Source organism: Armigeres subalbatus, chromosome 3 (assembly GCF_024139115.2).
Source record: "Armigeres subalbatus isolate Guangzhou_Male chromosome 3, GZ_Asu_2, whole genome shotgun sequence".
Classification (NCBI taxonomy): domain Eukaryota; kingdom Metazoa; phylum Arthropoda; class Insecta; order Diptera; family Culicidae; genus Armigeres; species Armigeres subalbatus.
Window position 1 is genome coordinate 161,412,382 of NC_085141.1, and position 22,179 is coordinate 161,434,560.

Consider the following 22,179-nt stretch of genomic DNA (forward strand, 5'->3'; position numbering starts at 1 on the left):
CCCTGAAAGTGGGAGAGATTGTGAGTCTACGTATTTCACGCTGACTCATTTTCTTAACGCTCATTACCGGACTATCTTCACTATCTAAATCAATAAACTTCTTCGCGATATCTTCACCTTCTTTACCATACGCCATTAGTGTCCTTTCACTTTAATTATTCACTTTTCAATATCACAATTGCTTTTGAGATCGGCCAATCATTTCACTACCCTAAATTAATTAATGTAATGAAAATGTGAGAAAATTCAATAAAAAGCTCAGATAAATTCAATTCAAATTCACGCGATTGCTTAAACTAAAAAAATAAGAGAAATAAAAAATCTATTTACAAATTTACAGGTTCTTGCTAAAATTCAGATAACGCAAGATTAATTCAAATTCACTTTCACTAAAAAAAAACAATTCAAAACAAAATTCAATGCTAAAACTATTATGTACAGATTTACAATTACCATCCACCATTGCATATGAAAATTCAGAAACTGTTTTGTTCTTAGCGAATGACTCCGTAATAGAAAAACTTCGTCAAGATGGTTTTCCACTATACATAACATTTACGCTGGGCGCCATTTGTCACCTCCCCCTTGAGGGGGGGGCCGCATGAGACGGAGACAAAAGTGAAAAGAGGCGAAGATGGCACTGGTCCCCATTGCCCACGTACCCAGAACCGCCAACAATTGGTTCAAACAATATAGTGGACCCATAAAAAAAAGCACTACTCGGAATCATTGCACAAAATAAAAACATAAATTTCACATGCATTTTCAAGATGTATATTAGTATACTTACGCTAAATCCTTAACCTAAAGTTTAATTTGTGTGTGTGTCAGTGTAACCGTGTATCCCTCGGCGACCGCAAACCTTGATGTCTGCCCGGACAGAACGCGAATGCTTGCCGGCTCATGCCAGCTATCCGTGCCAGCCACTCCAGTCCACCATCGCTCTGGAATGCAGCTCACAGGACACACCACATAATTTTATGCAGTGAACGAAAGGCCTGTTGGAGGATATATTAAGAAACACCTTATTGCCACTTCGATCACAGAGTCGTTTCGTATCGGAATTGCTTTGAAACTCCACTCTTACCGATCTCACTGCAAATCACCGCCCTACTCCATACTTTTCACTGCTTGGAGCAGGCACATTTTGTCGGCTATATAGGGCTGTTGGGCAAATAAAAATTAACCACCATTCTTCAAAATTTCAGGCCAGCTGTTACCTTGCCCTAAGCCTCTAAAAATCACCCACTGCACTGCACACCAAGAGTTTAAAGCCTCCGCAAACGAAATCAATTATATGCACTTCAAAGTGATACACTATCGATCAACACGGCGATACAAATTTTCGATGCGCGTATTGCCTGCTTGGCAGTTAACCGAAAACTGATTGGAGATCGGGCTTTATTTTTGTCTCTTGCAGTGTGAGCTTTGTCGTCGCTTATCATCGGTGTCTGATATTCAGAGCCGGGAGATAATCTCAAGGGAGTGTTTCGTTGGATGCTGTGCGAAGCAGGGTTTCTGAGACTAGTTTATGGCTCACTTGGTAGCCAGTGATAGACTGCCTCCCAGAGATGCAGTATTATTGGCTCGTAGTTCTTCAACTGCCCTTACGGTTGGGGAGATATGAGATGTGGCTCTCACATGGGATTCTGCGATGAATGTTCTGTTGGTGTGTTGTGTGTGTGATGTGTTTTACATGGTAGATAGAATTGTGTTTCCATTTCGTGCGGCGACTTTATCAGCTGTTTTGTAGCTATCGCGAGGCCGTCGGACGTGTGCAGGTTACAAACTATTGATCCGTATCGTAGAAGCGGGCTTGGTAGTCATAGAGTAGAGTGGGGCAAGAGTACGCACTTAGTTTTCAATCGATCATGTGGCCCTTATGAAGCAAGCTTCTGCATATCAAATCTGTGTCGATGATTCATATACTCTTCCTTTATGTTACCCAGTGGAAAAAATATTGAATTTATTGAGATTCGTTTTAGTAGAGCCCTTATTGCAAGACAAGTGAAAAACGCACTCTTACCCCACCGGTGGGGTAAAAGTACGCATCGGGTGGGGTAAGAGTACGCATTTATCCAATCATGTGCTTTAAGTATATATTAACACAAATAAGAGTTAATAACATTTAATTGATGTTTAATGAGCATATATTAGGGAATGTTTAAAGATTACGTAACTCTTAAAGGGGGAGGGGGCCCTAAAAATGTGAACTTTCATTCGAAAAACCATTATTTTTATATATACAAAAGCTACAGAGGTAAAAATATATATCAGGTTTCGCGTGGCATATACAAAGGCATTTTCCTTAAAGAAAGTCCACCAATCACGTAACGTAAAATTTGGCTATTTCATCACCCCTCCCCCCCAATCTTACATTATCTGTATGAATCCTCTAAAAATTATATGGATCGTCACACATCTCACAACCCCTCCCAGCTAAACGTTGCGTAATTTATGAATTAGATTTTAGATTAAATGAAATTATCATTTAGATGAAATTGTGTTTTCGTACTATGTTTAGGTTTACAACAAGTCCTAATACAATTTCATTATTTCGCTTCAGTGCTTTGTTCACTAAGTCCTTTCTAACGCCGAATTACTTCAACTTATTCTAAAAACTTGTGATAATTTCAAATTCTGCCCTTTTTCTTAGTTGTGGATCTTTACGCTTTGGAAGAAGTCTTATTTCGGCCGGAGATACGGCCCGCATAATAAAAAACAACATGTTATATGGTCAGAATCATTATTACGATGTAAGATATAGCTTCACAGTTTACGTTGCGGTTATCGAATACTTTTCGATCGATTCAACCATAACTGCTCGACATCATCACTAAATGTCAACATATAACATGCTGTCTCTAAAATGTTCTTTATTTCCTACATTATATGTCAACATTTTATCATACTGTTGAGCGAAAATTTTGCACGCGAAAACAGACGATTTTTTATGGTGACATAACTTAACAACCCATTCAACATATTGTTATTTGTCAAATAACCGTACCACAAACTGTTAAAACTTTATATGAGATTGTGCATTTACAGTTGTCAACAGTAAAGGATACTGTTGTCGACCGCACGGGAAAATATCCATGTACAGTTTGTAATTATGCGGGGGGTTTGACATCATAACTTGAAGATTCATATGCGTACTCTTGCCCCACCCGTTCCTGCGTACTTTTACCCCACAGTCCCAAAAATTATTCAAGTGATGGTTTTGACTTCTTGGAAAACCAACCGGATTGGTGTTCTGTACCATAAAGTACTCTATACAATAGGTTATCGAAATGGTATAATGTTCACGTGATTGAACGTATATATGGTAATGAAATACTAGTGGCGGAAATCCAATTATTTTTAGCAAAAAGACCAAAAAGTTATCTAACTCCATATTTTCTTTGTTGTTTATTCAAATCGTTTACAATTACACATGAAAATAGTTGGTCAGAATACCTACCAAACTGATGCAGTGCTGCTAGTTTATCTTTTTTTAACACTACAAAAAATCGAAAACGTACTCTTACCCCACGCGCACTCTTGCCCCACTCTACTCTATGGCTATTGCTTCTGCCTTATATACGCAGGAGGTCATGGATTCAATCCCAGGTCCGTTACATTCTCCTACTTTGTATCTTTCTCTATATTTCTCATGTTCTAGCAATCGCTAGAACTGGAAATGGACTTCCATACCGTTTCCATTTCTATTCCTATACCTTCAACTTGAGTATTCTAACAGTAATCTGCTAGAATTGGAAATGAACTATAGAGCTCGTTTCCTACATCCAATTAGAAATTCCATCGGTTACTTTCTCCTATCTAGGGGAACTATACCGATCTCCATCTCACTGAACATATATTCATCTCATCGTTAAACAAAGTTATACGGCACCAATTTCGTTGCTTCTCTTTGCCAACATGCGTGCTCACTGCTGAAACAACCACAACAATAATAAACAAACCAAATTCCTTTTTATTTCTTTGTTTTTGATGGGATGAACATCGGAGCTATGAGATGAAGTGTCAAACCGTTCCCCTATCACATTGGCAGCTCGTTGACCAAGACGGACCCCTCTGCCTCTCGAACCTAACCCAAAAATTCCAACAAATTCCGCATGAACTCGTGGCAAGTGTATATTCGGCTTGCAGTGGGCGAGTGATTGCATCATCATTTCCTCCCCCTTCCCTACATTGACTTGCATTCTGACGTGGCAGGCGCCAGTGTGACCTAACAAATGAGATCACCAGTACTTGTACATTGAAGATGTGTGCTAGTCCCAAGCAAACATCTGTTGGTTCTCTGTGCAAGAACAGCTGATCTGGTCATAATGGAGTAGCAACTACGAGCAGTCAATCAAGGTCAAGCTCAAGCTCAAACTATTGATCCGTATCGTAGAAATCAAAAGATGCGGTGCCAACTTGTTCCAAAACAGTTTTTTGTTGTTTTCTCGGAATTGTGTAAAATGTAGGGGAGAGTGTTCCCAAACCGACCGTCGGTCCCAAACCGACCCCCGGGTCTATCTCATAGATGGCGCTTTCGGTAAATATGCCTGTATTGTCATTAGAACACTGCCGCAGCACTACTAATTTGGACGAAGGCAGCCATCTGCGTTTTTCGGAGTTTTGGAGCCATATTGTGTTTTGACTACGCCACATTGGGTCGTATGAATAAAAAGTAGTAAGTTCAATTTTACTACATTTTCAGTAGTAAACGTCACTTGTGGAACATGTTCGTATGAATAAAAGAGACTTTACTACACTACACATTTCGAACATACTACAAACAACTGATTCGGTATGAATAAAACAAGAGTTTACTACTGATTTCTTGTAGTCTGCTCAAGACGTTGCTACTCATGTTTCAAATGCAGATTATTCATCAGAATCGAAGCGAATCGACTTTGTTCTTGAAAATAGAAGCCCAATTTAGGGAAAATAAACAAAACAAATATGTCTTTTGTTGATAAGCAGCAAAAAAAATGATGAAATCATCATCGTCATCATGGGGTCTGTTTTGTTTTGACGTTTCTCCATGTAGTAAACTGTAGTAAAGGCTAAGTTCGAATGTAGCATATGTCATAAGTTCGAAAATGTTTTTATTCATATCAAACATGTAGTTTTCTCTGTGGACATTATTTTTGAATAGATACTACAAGAGTTGAGTTTTGCTACTTTTTATTCATACGACCCATTGTGTTTTGATTTTTTGGCTGCTGGAGATATCGGTAAAATATTTTTAGCGTGTATTGAGAAATTGAACGATACACGCAAAAAAATGTTGCTGTCGAAACCTGGGTGCTGCGGATAGAGCTGCTTTTCTGCTCTCAAGCAAGTAGAGGGATATTTTGAAATCAATCCCACAAGCAAAATTATTTTGCAGTTACTTGGCTGTCAAACATTTCCCGCTCTTCGATTTTCTCTTTCCATACTGCATGAGAGTGCACAAATGCGCGAGACTCTACATGACTTTACGATGGTTTACATACATTCCTGCTCCAATCAGCTGTTGAATTTCGTGAAATTTCGTAACGAGTGCTTTTTAATTGCATTCTTACTAATTTTCCACTAGAAATATAATATAAACATATTTGTTACAAAGAATACAAAACTCAAACTAAATTTATTTTCATTTTTTCCCCGAATAATAACAATACTTCTCAATATAGGATCTGAAACGAACATAACCACAATCATCAATGTTTGGCTCCGGCACAATAGAAAAGTTTGGCTTCAGTTTGACAACCGAATCGATTCTATTCGCACCACCCAGGTCGAAACTACCATTCCGAGGGTTAATCTAAGAATACGCACCGACGATTTTCAGCAGACAACAAACCCGTTTGATTTTACTATGCGCGCAGTAAAAATCAACTGTGGTCCTGGTGGAATGTTGTTGCATGAACTGAATCAGTGGTGAATTTGTCCGAATGCGTGGTTAATTTAACTGAAAATTTGTGGTTGTTTTAAAAACATGGCGTAGTCTACAAAATAGTAACCGTTACCATGGAATTTTTTTCTGTGTGAGTTATCCTTATTGATTATATCATAAGCCTTATGGTCTTAGCTATGTTGCACTTACTTACACGCTTAGATTGGATAATCTAAAAGTCGGTAAAAATTAACGATAATCGAACTAAAGTGCACATACCTAAAATATAGGTAATCATCGATTACCTAAATGTAGGTAATGGCGGTGAACAAGAATTATCGTTATAAATTACTGATAAAAGTCGTTATTTTTTACCGAAAAATAGGTTTTTATTTTTTGTTTTGGTTTTGCGGAAACGATAAAAATTACCGCTTTGTCGGTATATTTAACCGAAAATTAGGTTAATTTCCATTATTTTATTTTGGAGAAAAAAATTAAAATGATATTAATTTTCCAGATTAAATTTTATTGTATTAAAAAAGGAAACATATTCCATTATCTTTCGCACATTCCAAGTTTCATCCTGTTCAGCCAGATTTCAATTTGCCAAATATGTTTTCTGGGGAGATAAAATTGGGACAGTGGGGTGACAAATGGAAGTCCAACCAAATTAATATTCCAGTTTGCGTTAATAATTGCATTTACCACTGATATAAAAATGACTGGCAATACGATGCAAGTGACGGAGCATTGTATACATATTCCCGACTCAAATTGCGTAAAAAACTAAAGTTTTTTTTTTTTTCGAAACTGCGAATCAGGAATCTTTTGAAATATTCGATGCAAATGACGACGCTTTAGACATTCCCGCTTGTGCAATAGCTATCCAGAAAACCTTGGAGGTTCTATGTACGGGGAAAGTTCATAGGATTTCTGAAATGGAAAATGTTTCTGAATATTACATTCAAAAATTGGCTTTGAGAATTAGACTCTCACCTTTATTTTCATTCAAGCTTGGGAGCTAGATTGGATGGAAATCAGCAGCTGGAGGAGAGACCTCATCATCTAGAAGGGACGGAACGAGCGGATATGGCGATATGAAAAGTCTTGTCGGATTCCTTAATGGCAACAACTTGACAATTATTAGAACTCCTGAAAATTAAAATGTTCTTTTATATTGCGATCCAAAAACGTTTTTATAGAATCTGCCACTTACCTTTATATTTATTTAACAAAAAACAGGAAGCTCGGGAGCAGGGAGCGGCCCCTAGAGAGGCTACCGGAGAAAATGTTAAGAAAATCTTCAGGATGAAGCAGCACCAGCAGTAGACTCATTTTCAACAAAGACAATAAATAACTATTTTTAGGTAAAAAACAACGTCATTACTGAAAAAGACACAATACTTAAAATTTAGTAAAAAATAATGAATATTATCGTTAATTTTTATCGATTATTCAAGTAAACATCCATTACCTAATTTTAGGTAAAATAAAAACCTTATTTTAGGTAATCACATCTAAGCGTGTACACGCTTAGTTATGATAATCTAAAAGTCGGTAAAAAATACCGATAATCGAGCTAAAGTGCACATACCTAAATTGTCGGTAATCATGCATTACCTAAATCTAGGTAATGCTGGTTAACAATAATTATCGTTAAAAATTACCGATCTCCGGACGTTACTTTTTACCGAAAAACAGGTTTTTGCTGCTTGTTTTGGTTTTGAAAAAAAACGTTAAAAATTACCTATAATTAGGTTTTTATTCAGTGTTTTGTTTATATGAAAAACAATTTTTCCAATCAATTATTTTATTTTCAAATAGGATGAATATGGGAGCTAAGGATGCATTATAATTGATTGCACATCATTGCGGAGCTATCTGACGGTATGCCTAATCTCAGGGAAAGTATTTATAAATAGAATAGATGTAAATCGACTTGGCGAGCGTGGTGCCTAACCGAAGATGGAAGAATTTGCCACGAACCAAGTTTTGTGCCGTCAAATTGTTGGACCAATATTATCTGTAAAAATGCAAGATAAATAAATGACCAAATCAATCAAAATCTCTCGCTTTAAAACAAACCTTATTAAAGATAACTGGCTTCGAATGCTGATCGGTACTAGGAGTTTTTCGTCCAGGAAAGTTTTATTAATTTCCAGGAGTTTGGAAAATTCGTGCTCACTGCTACTGGAATGGCCATGCCCCTCGCAGCATATATGAATGTAAATGCCGAAAGATCGTTTATCTGCCGCCTCAATAAATATTCCAAGAGGAATATGATGCCATTTGTCCATTTTTCGAATTCCTGCCATTAAAAAAATTCGATTAAAACGAAATTTAATGCCTTTAATAGTCGACTAACTTACCGTCATTTTTTATTGGATCAGCGAGTTCGACGGCAGGAACAGGAAGCGACGAAAGCAGGAACTTTGGGAGTTGTTCAACAGCAGCTGCTTTTTTTTTTACTAAGACAAGAAATATCTAATTTTAGGTAAAAAATAACGTCATTGTCTGGAAACCTCAAATACTTAAAAGTCGGTAAAAACTAACGATAATTATCGCTAATTTTTACCGACTTTTTTAGTAAACATCCATTACCTAATTCTAGGTAAAATAAAAACGTATTTTTAGGTAATGTTATCTAAGCGTGTAGATTAGGTCGTGTGAGGTGGTATTGTTGAACCGCGCGTTATTTTGAGAAAAAAGTCAGGGTGGTCCGAAACCGACCAGCAAGCAGTGGTCCGAAACCGACCCCCCATTTTATTGCAATCTACTTTTTTTTTACTGCATAATTTGAAAGGGAGAAATTGGGTGGACGAAATTCTTAATGATTTCGTGATATATTAGGGAACACCCACAAATTACGTAACGTTTAGAGGGGGGAGGGGGTTCCCTGATGTGTGATATCCCATACAAAATTTTCAGATGTTTCATACAAAAAGTGTGACATAGAAGGGATGGGGTGTTGAAAATGACCGATTTTTGCGTTACGTAGTTTATGGATCTTCCCTTATTTGCTGAGATGGGACAAAACGGGGAAAGAGAATTTTTATCTAGCTAGGGTAAGACGGTATAATATGCCCCCCCCCTAAGGCAATACTTAAATGCACATCGGAGCCATGAGATGAAATCCAGGAGAAGTCCACCTAGGGTAAAGTGCCCAATAGTGGACCCCCAACCAATAATGGACCCTCCAGCCATTTTTGCATTATTACAGCATAATGTAAGCATTTTGCTATGAAATTCCATCGGGAGAACCTACCTTACAATTCTATGATTTGATTACATGCATGGAAAATGCTATGGAAAGTAAAAATAGATGATTTTTTACAATTCTATGAAAAATTAACACGAGAGTGTCCATTATAGGAATATTTTGGGGGGTCAATAGTAGGGAAGAAGAACGTCCCGAAACGGAACATAAAAATCAAATGAAGTGTCGATTATAGGGAAGCAATTTCCTATTATGGACCCCCAGGGGGTCTACTATAGGGCGAATTCAGTCAGACTTTGAAATGTTAAGTTCAACGAATAACGTTGAGTATTTGCGTGTTTCATGTACGTATCGTGAAGACGAGCTGCAGAGCTTGATATTAGATATCACGCAGAATTAATATTTAGAAAAATTTCCACTCCTTATGCCAGGAAGAGCAAAATTTCGCTACTAGGGGGGCCACTATTGGGCATTTTACCCTATATCATATTTACTACTAAGGAAAGTTGCTATGTTGCCAACTGAGTGCTTCAGTGCAAGTTTTGCAGACAGTATACAAGCTTCGCTCTATAATATTGAGAAAACAACCATTAAAAGTTACATCAAATCTGTAACTTTTTGAATTTTGTAATTATTTTCATTATGTAACACAAAAATACTTCCACATTCACGTAGTATGATGGTCTTACAAATATTTAAAGGTATCAACTGATTATAGTCCTTAGTAAGCTCTAGTTTTCTAGAAATCTCACATTGGCGTCTTGGCCAGGGGGCATCGTGTCCAAAATGGCGGCGAATGTAAACAATGCCGTTTTAATGCAAATATTAGACACAAATTCGTTCATACCGCCAATGTCATTGCTACAATGTAATAGTAACCTACAATTATTGCGTTTGACCGTGGATGTCAACACAAAAATCGATTAAGAAGCGATTTATACAGGAATACTAAACTGTTCCATAATGTGGGAAAATTTTGTCGTGGTCACAATTATGGAACACTAATCAATTTAATTTGTCTCGAATAAATCAAATTTAAAGCTTTCTAAACATTCATTTTCCATTGAAAATAGTGAATTTGATTGTGAAATTATTACTTTTTGGCAAAAGTGTTCCATAATTGTGGGGGGGGGTGTGCCGATTATCCGGTGATTCTCGCAGATGACGATGTCGGCTAATCTGTCTGCACTCTCGTTTGTTGTTACTCAAACTATTTGTTTGCGAACTATAGGTCAGTTCTTGACTACAGGAAGGGGGTCGGTTTCGGAACATGGGGGGGGGGTCGGTTTCGGAACACCATTTTTGAGAATGCCGAAAACGTTTACTTTCACTTTACCCTCTGTATCTCCTAACTTCATACATCTGCACCCACAATATAGCCTCAGAAATATAGAATAATGTCCCCGCTACAATATAGACTACGAAACTTGGCCAAAAAAATCATTTTTCGCAATTTCATGGCCTCTGCCATTTAGGGGGTCGGTTTGGGAACATTCTCCCCTATATATTCAGTTTCTCAAACAAATGATTCATTCAAGGGAGGAAAAGCATTCTACATGCAACTAAGGGTATGCGATAACACTCTTTTTCCTAACGAAACGAAACGAAATTTAAAATGTCTATGTTGATTCGGATCGAAACGAAACGAAATATAGATTTCTTTCGAGACTTCGAAACGATACGAAATCAAGGTTTATTTATTTCGAAATTTTTTCGAAACGAAACGAAATTTTATTTTTTTTTACGCGGAATTTTTATTAAATTTGTTTTACATTATGTACGCAATTCTGATTTCACTTTTTCGAAGTCGAATAACTGTTTTGCGACCAAAAGAGTTATAATAACAGAAGAGGCAATCTTTGATAAATCGCCACATTCTCGCCGCATATACCATTGGCGATAAGGCAATACCCCAGCATTTGTGCCGTTTTCAAAGGAATTCATCGTGGAGCGTGTGTTCCCGTATCTGATCAATTTTATATCAGTTTAATTTCATATCAGTTTTATGTACTAAATATGAAAATAAAGAAATTGTGGGATTTTTCATATACGGATTCAAATTTCGCTTAAAACCTTAGTTCACTTAAGAATTATGTAATTATGCTGAAGTATACTCCATATTGTCTTGTCAGCGTTGTTTTACAGTTTTGACTTAGTCAAAATTAGAAAATGAATGCTTAGATTTATTTTCTTATTTAGATACTCTATTATGTATCCACATCTGCCAGGCGTATACGTAGTGTAACTGCCAGTGACGTTCGCCTTCTATGCAGTGAACGTCTACACGTCCCAAACTAGCTCACCGTTGGGGTTCTCAGGCTTACTTTTACTTGCTCAAGGGATACACGACGGAATAGCGAAGATAAATGGACAACACAACGAGAGTTCGACGCAATTGCATGCACATAGGGTCAGCGTTTGAAAGAACCGAAGATTTAAAGACACATTTCTAATTATATTTTATTTTTCATTTGATATTCCTTGGTTTTGGATTAGTGGGAGGAAAGGAAGGGTTGCGGCCTTACAAGGTTGGTCGACATTGTCAAGCTCAGGTGTTTTGACATACCTGGGTACTCAACGGTACCTGCAACAGGGTTTGAAGGAGCTCCTCCTCGGCTCCGCTAGTGGATTGCTGACCGGGCTGACAGTGGTTGGTAGTTTGAAGCAACTATGTTTCTTCAGGTCCTCTGGATAGGTTGCCGACAAGGCTGTAGTCTTGGACACGTGGAAGGGAAGGGCTCGATGACTCGTTATGCCGTCTTTCCGTCTCCGCGAGGTAGGCAGCCGACACGGTCCTAGCGTTGGACACGTCGTGGACGGAAGCTTGAGGGTTAGTTCGAGATTTTTTTTCCAGTCCTCTTGGGGATCGCAGCCAGCGATCTGCAGCGTTGAACACATAGGCGATTTGTCGAAGATTTTTCTCGGCTTCACGGGGATGCCGCCAGTGATCTGCAGCGTTGGACACGTTGACGGAGGGGGGGGGGTCTTGAAATTATCTTTGATACACTTTCACGGCCTCAAGGCAGCCGACGAGGCTGAAATGTTGGACACGTGGGCGGATTGTCGATGCTCTGTCTCGGTTCCGCGGGATGAGCCGCGACGTTGAAAACTGCGACGATTGGTGATTCTTCGAGGTTTGTTCCCAGCTCGGTGGGATAGACAGCCGGCGAGACGGTAACGTTTAGCACGTGGATGCAGCTTGAGAAATAGTCGAGGTTTTTTTCCGGCTTCGCGGGACTCACGACGCACTACGGGCTTTTCTATCGGAAATAATCCTCCCGACGGGTAGTAGCCGTTCACCGCGCACAATCTTCAATATTCGGGACGTTCTAGGCTCCCTTCACCAGCACACTAAGTCCTCGCTTAATCAACGCTCCACAAGGATCTTCTTTTACAGCTTTTCTCCGGTCAATCGAGAGGTCTGTACCCGATCACAGTCAAAACACAACTCCTCGACTAGTCCACGACCACGATCTTTCGCTCGGCACCCTCGATTTTCTCTGTCTCTGCACCCCTCCTTCGACGTTCGGCTTCGGTATAGCGGAAATGGTGTTTCCGTCTTTCTTTCAATTTTGCTCCAAAGGCCGAAATAGGGAGAGGGGATAGGACAGTGGGTACACTTTAACTATGAAATAGGTGAAAAGCCTCAATATTGTTTCCTATGTATATACATGTTATGCAAGTATGCCGATGGTTCGTCCATTGTTAATATATTCGGTAACAGTAGATAGAGAACTGATATTACTAGACCAACATTTGAAAAGTACGTATCAGCCAAAATTTATTCCTTCTTATTCTTCGTCTACATATTTAGCATACCTTTCTAAAATGCACAAAGATATGTAGTTCAGATTGAATTTCACAGACCCATAGTTATATACAATCAGCTCGACAAACCGAGCTTTTTTCTGTGTGTCCTTGGCATATGAGAACAGCTGTTATGGTCAGTATAAGCTGAAAGCAATCATAAGTAAAGAACTTTCAGAAATTTTAGTGATCTTTCAACCCGTTCTGGATTTTTTTTTTTGCAAATTCTATGCGTAGATCTAGAAATGCCCACAAATTTGCAATGTTCCTTATATATTGTGCAAATAGTCAAAAAAAGCTTGTCAGCTTGATTAACTGTACACATCGTAGTTGCTAATCATGATTGGCCGAGAAATATGCACGCAGCTCACCAATTAAATAATATTCTTGCGATACAAAAAAGTTATTCTTATTGTATGCTTGCTTGCTTAGTTTCACACTCATTGTTATAAGAGATCGAGGAATCGTTGGTTAGTTGAGAAGGTAATTCACGTGAAACCCCTTGGTAAGCGACAAAATATTTATTGTGAACGAACTTATTTTGAAAACAAGAAGATGAAAAATGTGTTTCGAATCAATCCAACGCAAGACCAATGTGCTTCGTTTAATAATCTTCTACAACACGATCGATTCCGCACTAAATAATTTTGTGCTCTTCGATGCAGACATTAGTTTTATCACTTCGCGTTCTCCCACACTAGCTGGCGTGATCAGCATCAACACTATCGATTGCACACTAGTTAAACAAATTTCTGCTACGCGAGGTAGATTTTTATCACTTCGCGTTTTCCTAGACTAGCTGCAGCCGTCTATGACCGTCCCATGACCTGCAGCAACACGATCGATTCCGCATTCATCTTGTGCAAATAGTAAAAAAAATATCACAAAATTTGAATTTTAATCATGGAAACACTAAAGACGTTTTATAGAAGAAAACTACATGCATATTTGACGACTAAGAATGAGGTTATGTAGTAAGCATTAATAGAAAAAAAATTGTATAACATAAAGTTTTGAAAACAACTTTACGATTTTGTTCAGCGGCGCAGCCAAAATTTTCGATAATATAAAGTATGGTTTAAGTTTAAATTTGTTTCGAAATTCCGCGGAATTCCGTTAAATTTCGTTAGAAGCAAGTTTTTTCTAGAGAAATTTTTGTAATTTTACGAAACGAAACGAAATCAAGAAATCAGATTTCGCCATGCTCAAATTCCGCGAAATTCCGCGGAATTTCGTTTCGAACCACCTGAAACGAAATTTTTCGAAATACCGCATATGCTTACATGCAACTACATAATCTAACACAGGAGTTTCAATTTAATTAATATCAATGAAAAAATATGTCTTTGGGCCTGTTCAAATATTACGTAACGCAATAGAGGGTTGTTCTATTTTTGTTCATTTATGGGGGGTGGGGGTGTTTCAAAATATTGTTACGCGTAACAAATTTATCACATAGCATAGACTTTCATTTTTTTTTAATTTTGCTTTCTTTGAAATAAACTAAACTATATTTACATTACGTGACAATTCCATTAAAAAGAGATTTCTATTGAAAAATTAAATTTGTTACGCTACGCTTGAGGGTGGGGGTAGTTGAGATAATTGTTACAGTTTGTTACGAGGGGTGCGGGGTTCTCGAAAATCGCGTTTTTCGCGTTACGTAATATCCTTTGTCGGTTTTTAACGAATTACTAAAAAACTTCCTTCCACTCGAACACTCATATTGACATTTCAATTTATGTTCTGGCTCAGTATCATCTGTTACTAGGTAGCAAAAATAGCCACTACATGAGAAATAAATTAGCAGAGCTGTTGTTAATAAACAGTATAAACGTATCATTTCTCGCTTAACTTTTCAAAAGGACCTAAGTAACATTTTTTTTCGTGAATTAATTTGTTGTTTTTTCAATAGAACAACATGAAAGCTTTTGATTGCGCTATTCAAATTAATTCATGAAAAAAATGTTACTTAGGTCCTTTTGAAAAGTTAAGCGAGATTTGTTGGAGGTAATATAGTTGTCACTGTCTTATAAAGGTTCAAAGGAGCCCGAAAAAATATTCATATCTGATTGTTGCACATATCTTTGACTACTGAGTCTAGAGATATTCAATACGGTTTGTGAATAATTAAAATTGCAATACGCAAATTCGTGCGTAAAATTGGATGATATTTAATTGACGCTTGGTGCGGTTTGCCGAGCCCCGACCAGTTATTTACTTCAAGGTGTGTAAGCCAAGCTACCATTTCTACATTAGTTTTTATTATTTAGCAAACACGATTACACTTGTGCCCGGAAAAGTAGAAAAAGCTTCTCATCCGCATATTTCTTAGACCGGACCGGGATTCGAACCAACCACCTTTAATTTTGCCTGCTTTGGAACTGTGCGTTTTACCCCGAATACGTGCTTCAAAATAAATAACAGGCCCAAATTTTAGGCGTTACCCTAATTTAATTAACATAGTGGCGATTTGGTTTCTTAAGTTCCATTCATTATTATTCGCACAAAACTCTCAATTCTCTCTTCTTATTAATGATGTCTGCTTTTGCGAGAGCTTTGCCGGATCGGATGGTTGTTATGAGCCGTTGATCATGTGAGAAATTAGTTACTTCTATGCAGGCTTCACCCGGTGCCGACATGAGCTTAATTCTGCAAAGCTTTGAAACCTGGTCGTCGCGTAAAACTGCTGTCTCGTGTCGGCGTCGCGCTCAGTCGTAACTGGCCCTCGATCGTGCGACAACGGAAACGGCACGCTTCGAATTCGACGGACCGTTTACAGTGCTTATGCGCACGGCGTACGGCTGCGCATTGGGAACACGTTTTGAGACCTTAAAACGCTTAAAACGGGCCCCGTCGGAGATAGTTTGGAACAGTGCTTATCAGCTGCTCGGAAGCATCTGTTTGTCTATTTGAAGAGCAAATCAAGAATGACATCAAGGAAACTATGAAGCGTGATTGGGATGCATGCAGTCTCTGATAGTGCAACAAACAAGTCGAATCTGTGGACCTCAGAGCAAGGTTGCGATAGTGAAGTGATCTGATGCGAACATCGAATTTTCTGCCAAACGACAAACGAGAGAAATTTGTTGGGTGAAGTGCGATTAACATAAATTGCCCGATGGCATTGCTGATCCAGTGAGTAGTGCGGCGTACTTTGTGAGCAACAGTTGAGATTCGATTATGTCATGTGTTTTCGTATATCTCGTTTTTTGCATTAGTGCCCATATGAAACGTAAATAGTGGTGGAAGCACGAAACCTGAAAGGTGATTTGGATCTGTTCTGTATAGTGAGGAGTTCATGGAGTGTTGAGAGCAAGAGGTAAAAAAAGCATTATTATTTTGGTAGAGTTATGGTGTTTTGGGTTTTATTTAAAATATCATCATTAGATGTCTATACTTAGACGCAATGAATTGCAATTCTAAATGTCACATCACGTGTTAGGTGGCTCACATTGAAAAGCTGTTCGTGTTAAGTTGGTAGAGATGATTCCCTTGTAATTACAATAATGTATTTTGAGAAACTAAAAGCAGCCATGAACACTGCTCGTCTTTGTCTGCTTATTTATCAATCATTTTCACAGTCAAACCTAGCGTTGCATGTGAGTAGCAATAGACCAACATTTGAACAATAATCCAACACCAAACTTTCCTAGACCGGAATGGAAACATACCCTGCTGCCTTGTACGTACACGGCTTTATGGATAAATAGAATTCCTAAAATAATAGTTGTGTTTTTACTAATTTTGTAATAATTTATTAACTATCATAACCATTCTCTGCAAGCCTTTTTTTCTGAAATTTGCAAGCTTATGGTATTTATTGCCAAATTTCGTGTTTAAGATACTCTTCTACATTAATTGAGAGCTTCAAATTAATTAATTCGTATGTTCCGAATAAGTTTAGGATAGGACACTAGCTTTTCGATTAAGGTCACCAATTTTACAGGTTTTTGAATTAGTTCTTCGATATTGCAATTTACGAAATGCAGTTTCAAGGTGTTGAATATCAATTTTTCTCGAGTTCGATCCAAAACCCCCTGGTACATAGGGTCAACGTAAATGATTTCTATCCTGAGCGGGGTACTCACTTTATTTTTGAACTGGGTCCAGATCCAATCGACATTCGTTATTTCTTTGTTCCTCAGCTTTGTCGCTGGGTTTGCATCTGCTGCGATGTCCTGTCAGATTTTAGTCCAGCGCTTGATTGCAGATTTTGTCTCCGTTCTTTCCATTTACATTCTCGAATTTCTGTTGATATCGGTTTTTTAAGACAACAACGGTAAAGCTCAGCACTTGTGATCCAGTCAGGCCACCAGATAGAGGTGAGGTCACTAGGTGCCAACCCGGAAATCGTCGGCAGCGGCGTTTGTTATAATTTTAACCGTCGGCGGCGTTTTCGGCATGGAATTTTCAGGGGATAATCCTCGGATTTTTAAAGGAATTTCACGTGAATTCTCCAAAATTCAAAATAAATTCTTCAATGTTTCATGTATTGGTAAGTTTGCTGGAGGAACCAACAAGAGTCTTAATGCAAATGAGCTGGCATAACAAATATAACATCTCTAAGTGGTTTGCATGCGATATTTGATACAATACTCTTAACGCGCAAGACAAATTAGGCGATGAAAAGAGCTATCTAAATGATTTACCACTGGCGATGTCTCGCTTGTCTCTTTCCGTCCTTCGAAAAATTGTGATTGTGGTAGGGCATCACCGAGAAATACCACACCCAACCAGGGGGTGGCAGTTTTGGCATAAGAACCTTACAGAAACTGTATAATAATTTGGCATATACAATTTCGGAAGATTTTAATACAATTGTTGTATTGAAATCTTACAGATTTGTATTATTTTAATACAATATCTGTATAAAAAGCTTACAGAATTGTATATGCCAAGATTTTATACAATAATTGTCAGATTTGTTTTTTGGGTGCACAAACACTCATTCAAAAAATACGGATTTATGTAGTGGTTTGTTGCCAATCTTGTTCCTCCTAATGTAAACAATGACACAACACTTTGTTTTGGGTGTGGGATTTTTTCTTTTTCTCCGTAATATTTGCAATTTCTGCGTGATCTCTGCTGATACACACACAAGTCTCAGAGTCTCACACAGATTACTAACGTTAGAGATGAAAACTCGTAATTTGGTGCGTTGCCTAATCTAATTGGATCTCCATAGTTGTCCCATCTTTGCTGCGTCTCCTATCCATATGGAACAGTTGAGCGATTACAGGCAGTTATAGTATCATCAACATCATCACCCAATTCGTTCAGGTGCTCCATAATAATAGGCTGCCAGCACGGTCCACGGCTTGGTACATGGTTATTCGCTTTGCTGCGTCGCAGCATGCGTGAAATAATAAAAATGACAGTTGTGCGTTGCTTCCGTATTGAGTGGTGTGCCCCCGAAAACGCGAGCACTTTGAAACTTGGATTCCGTCAGGAGTGACCATAAAGGAACTTTGTTTGACCCCACCCGTGTAGTTACTGGAGTGAGGCTAAAAAGCATTATATCTCGCTTAATTTTTTAAAAGGACCTAAGTAACATTTTATTCATGAATTAATTTGAATAGCGCAATCTACAGAAAAACATGAAAGCTTTTGATTGCAGTACTCAAATTAATTCATGAAAAAAATGTTACTTAGGTCCTTTTAAAAAGTTAAGCGAGATATAATGCTTTTTAGCCTCACTCCAGTAACTACACGGGTGGGGTCAAACAAAGTTCTTTGAGGAATATTTCCTGATGGATTCGTTTCAGCGGTCGCAGTTAGCACCACTCATCACGGAAGTTAACGCACAACTGTCATTTTTATTATTTCACGCATGCTGCGACGCAGCAAAGCCAAATCAACAAAAATGACAGTTCTGCGCCTGCTCCGTATCGAGTGGTGTGCCCATGAAAACGCGAGCACTTTGAAACTTGGATTCCGTCAGGAGTGAGCTTATGCAGGACTCTGCACGAAAAAACTTCGCATTGCACTTTGTTGTGGCGGACGATTTTAACCGTAACTCATTTAGGTCTAAAGGCGCAGCACAGATTTTCAGGGTTCAGACGATCGAATGCTTTTTCGTAGTCAATGAGCGTGATCACAATATAGACAATATAGTCACACGATCTTCTGGGGCGGAGCCCTTACTGTTGGAGAGTTGTGTCTATCTTTTTCCTGTATCCGATTTAGAATAATTTTGCGCATTCGTATATAATCAGTTCCACTGAGGCCGTAAAAGTTTCGGTGTTCCAGATATTGTAGACTAGAATAGTTCAATTGAAGTTAATTTCCCATTTTTCGGGTATTAGCCACCTGACATGGTCATTAATTTACAATGTTCTGAAGAACTCAGATGCGAATTTGCACATGTGGTATTTGGATGTGGAAGTTGATTTGCAAAATGTATTGGAGGTAACCACTTTCCTTCGATGAGACTCGAACCCATGACCCTCAGCACGCTAGACTGGTGCTTTCAACCAACTAAGCTATGAAGGACCTCCGTCGGCATTCGCAACTTAGCGGCTGCTAAATGAGGCTGAGATTCCCAATACACGTTGATGTGTAATCCATCAAGTTTGTACAAACTCGTCTACCAAGCATAACTCACGCTGGTCAAAGGAAATGTAATTTCCAATGCCACAATAGTTTCTAACGTTACGACGGTAACTACTTTTGTAAACCCGCATAATTACCAATTGTTTCGGAGAATTGAAAATGTGGCACAAGAGTTGTGTAAGAGCTCCCAAGCAGCGATGGAATATCACGGCTGGAATGCAGTCCGGTCCAGGAGAGTAAGAGTTCTGCATCTTCAATGCTGCCATGACTGCCGTCAATGCTTCAAGGTTAACCGTATCCATCGGAATGCTTAAGAGCTATGTAGAATGGAATGGATAGGATACGTTTGCGTATGTGTTGGCAGTTTTTCCATGAGAAAACGCAATTCTGCGTGGCACTTGAGAGCTGCTTATTCAGCTTCTTGTTAAATACTGACGCAAAATGCTTGGCAAATAACTTACAGAACAGTTCAACCAAAGTTAATTGCCTGTGTTCCCGACTTGGATATTAATTTATAATGGTCTGAAAACTCAGATGTGAATATGTACATTATGTGGAAGAATTTGATTTGAAAAATGTATTGGAGGCAACCACTTTCCTTCGATGGCTCTCGAACCCACGACTCTCAGTACGCTACGTACAGGTGCTTTTAACCAACTAAGCTACTTACAGAATATTGCAGCTGATCTAGATTTCTTTACATCGTGGCGAGGTGTATGGTTGAAGGTATAGATTCAAATTTCTTCTTAGGCTGTACACCATTCCACCGATTCGTTTAACTTTTAGTTTAAATTTGACTGTTCGATGGTTAAAAATAACCCTGCTCCGGAGCATGGTTAGATTTAACAGTTCGATAGTTCAACTTTGTTAATCATAATAATAATCAATTTGTTCCTAATAACTATCAATATGTCAAATCTCAAATGAGTCGGCTTCGGGGTAATATTTTAACCTTGATGAAAAACCATCGAACTTACAAATTTTAGCAAGTCAAGTACGAGACACTGAAGACCTTACTGTTGAGGTCGAAATACGTTCTGTGAAAGATGCAATAAAGTACCCAAGTAACAATCAGTTACCACAAATAGACATCATTGTCGAATTAACGTTTAATTAAAGTATTCGTAGCTGAACAATATGTAGTATGGAATAACAAATTGGGCAAACATTGTTGACATTTGTAACCAGCTTCTGTTCTGCTTTCAGCTATGTATCTGAATAATACTTTTATAAACGCTACCGACTTAGGCCGATACAAATATTAAATTTATTTTATGTCCGACAGCTCTTGGAAGGTACGAGGGGGGGGGGAATAAAAAAAACATGAAAACGAAAAAAAAAGTCCAAAATGCAATTCTTCCATGAATTTTTTTAAATATTAATGGCAAATGATAGCAAAGCACGTTTAGAGAAAGCAAATAATATGAATATTTGTAACATATTTATCCAGTAGTGAATTTAACACTAAATTTTATGTAAATAAAAAAAATACTGGAACTTAATTCTGTAGAAATTTTAGTTTTTCTTTTTGTAAAAGGGCTGGTATGCTGCCTGGGCGCTTCCCAACCCCCCACACAATCTGAGATGTCTTCTCAAGTGTCTGGTTGCAGATTCTCCTTTAAATATCTTACTCCAAGCAAAGGAACGATACACTGAAAACAACCTTGCTTTTTGAGAGTTACAGTTCCACTTGTTTTATGAAAAATAAAACATTCATCTAAACAAGTTCAAAAATAAACTAATATTTTGTAAAAATAGCGATGGGTATTGTTACATAATACATAGGCTATACGGCACTGGGATTGGTTTCCTTCTGTCTCCACTCTTGACTTGGGCCCAAATCTGATTCCTTTCGACTTTGTTTGTTTCTCTGTTAGATTTTCGTCGTCAGGATATCTCAGGTCTGCCTCTTCTGCGATGTCCTGCCGTATTCCTGTCCAGCACTTGCTTGTAGATTTCGTCTCCGCTCTTACGTGGCGTGTGGCCGGGCTACGTCCATACACACTGTGGAGCTGCTGTTTATATTGGATTTTGATGGCATTGTCGATGGGGCTCAGCATTCGGGATCCAGTTGTGAGGCTACCAGGCTCGAGCTGTAAAACGTGATGAATACTTGCAAATCTATGTGATCTCTGCTAATACGCACCAAGTCTCACTGGCGTATAACATCACAGATTTCACGTTAGAGTTGAGTATTCGAGGTTTGGTGCATTGCCTGGACCGATTGGATCTCCATGTTCTATGTTGATCTTGGTCCGCCGCTCGACGTTGGTTGGCTTTGGTTTTCGACATTATCCACTGTTTGCCCGGCAACCGTGGAATTGGAGTTGTTCATACCCAACGATTTGGTCTTGCTGACGTTGATGAGTAGGAGTCAACGACCAGGTTATTCAGTTTTCTGGTCATGGTAGAGCGTTGTTGCGTTGGTAGAGCGTAGCATCATCTGAGTCGAGGTCGTTCGATTGCTCTATGGTGGTGGGCTGCTAGAGCGGCCCTTGATTTCGTCGATTACGATGAGTAACAACAACAGAAATATAATACATCTATCCTTGCCTCACTCTGGCGACTCCATTGTACAGGACTCTGGGTTTCCTCTAGACCTCCCTTGCTTCTAGGGACGCCCACAGTTTTCTTGTGATTCAAACGATCCGAGGTCAATCAGTACCAAATGGAGGGACTTTTGAAATTCATTGACCTGCTCCAGGATGATGCAAGGCATGATAGTATA

General features: G+C 38.6%; 1 protein-coding gene and 2 long non-coding RNA genes across 4 annotated transcripts in view; 1 reads left to right on the top strand and 2 right to left on the bottom strand.

The window, feature by feature from the left end:
- Nucleotides 1–677: 677 nt before the first annotated feature.
- LOC134226744 (uncharacterized) lies at nucleotides 678–1,362 on the bottom strand. The gene is made up of 3 exons (XR_009983546.1): nucleotides 1,221–1,362; nucleotides 1,088–1,164; nucleotides 678–998 (listed from the first exon to the last, which is right to left on the bottom strand). It is a non-coding gene; the product is annotated as an uncharacterized LOC134226744 (long non-coding RNA).
- Nucleotides 1,363–6,483: 5,121 nt separating this feature from the next.
- Nucleotides 6,484–7,249, bottom strand: LOC134220806 (uncharacterized). The gene is made up of 3 exons (XR_009982063.1): nucleotides 7,089–7,249; nucleotides 6,869–7,024; nucleotides 6,484–6,805 (listed from the first exon to the last, which is right to left on the bottom strand). It is a non-coding gene; the product is annotated as an uncharacterized LOC134220806 (long non-coding RNA).
- Nucleotides 7,250–15,597: 8,348 nt separating this feature from the next.
- LOC134225600 (facilitated trehalose transporter Tret1-like) overlaps nucleotides 15,598–22,179 on the top strand; it is a 69,885-nt gene continuing 63,303 nt past the window's right edge. The window contains exons 1-2 of one of the 2 annotated variants that reach the window (XM_062705800.1): nucleotides 15,598–16,034; nucleotides 16,118–16,218. The gene's annotated coding sequence lies outside the window, so the exon portion shown is untranslated. Of the gene's footprint in view, nucleotides 16,219–22,179 lie in introns of both variants that reach the window. The other variant, XM_062705799.1, reaches the window with a different exon arrangement.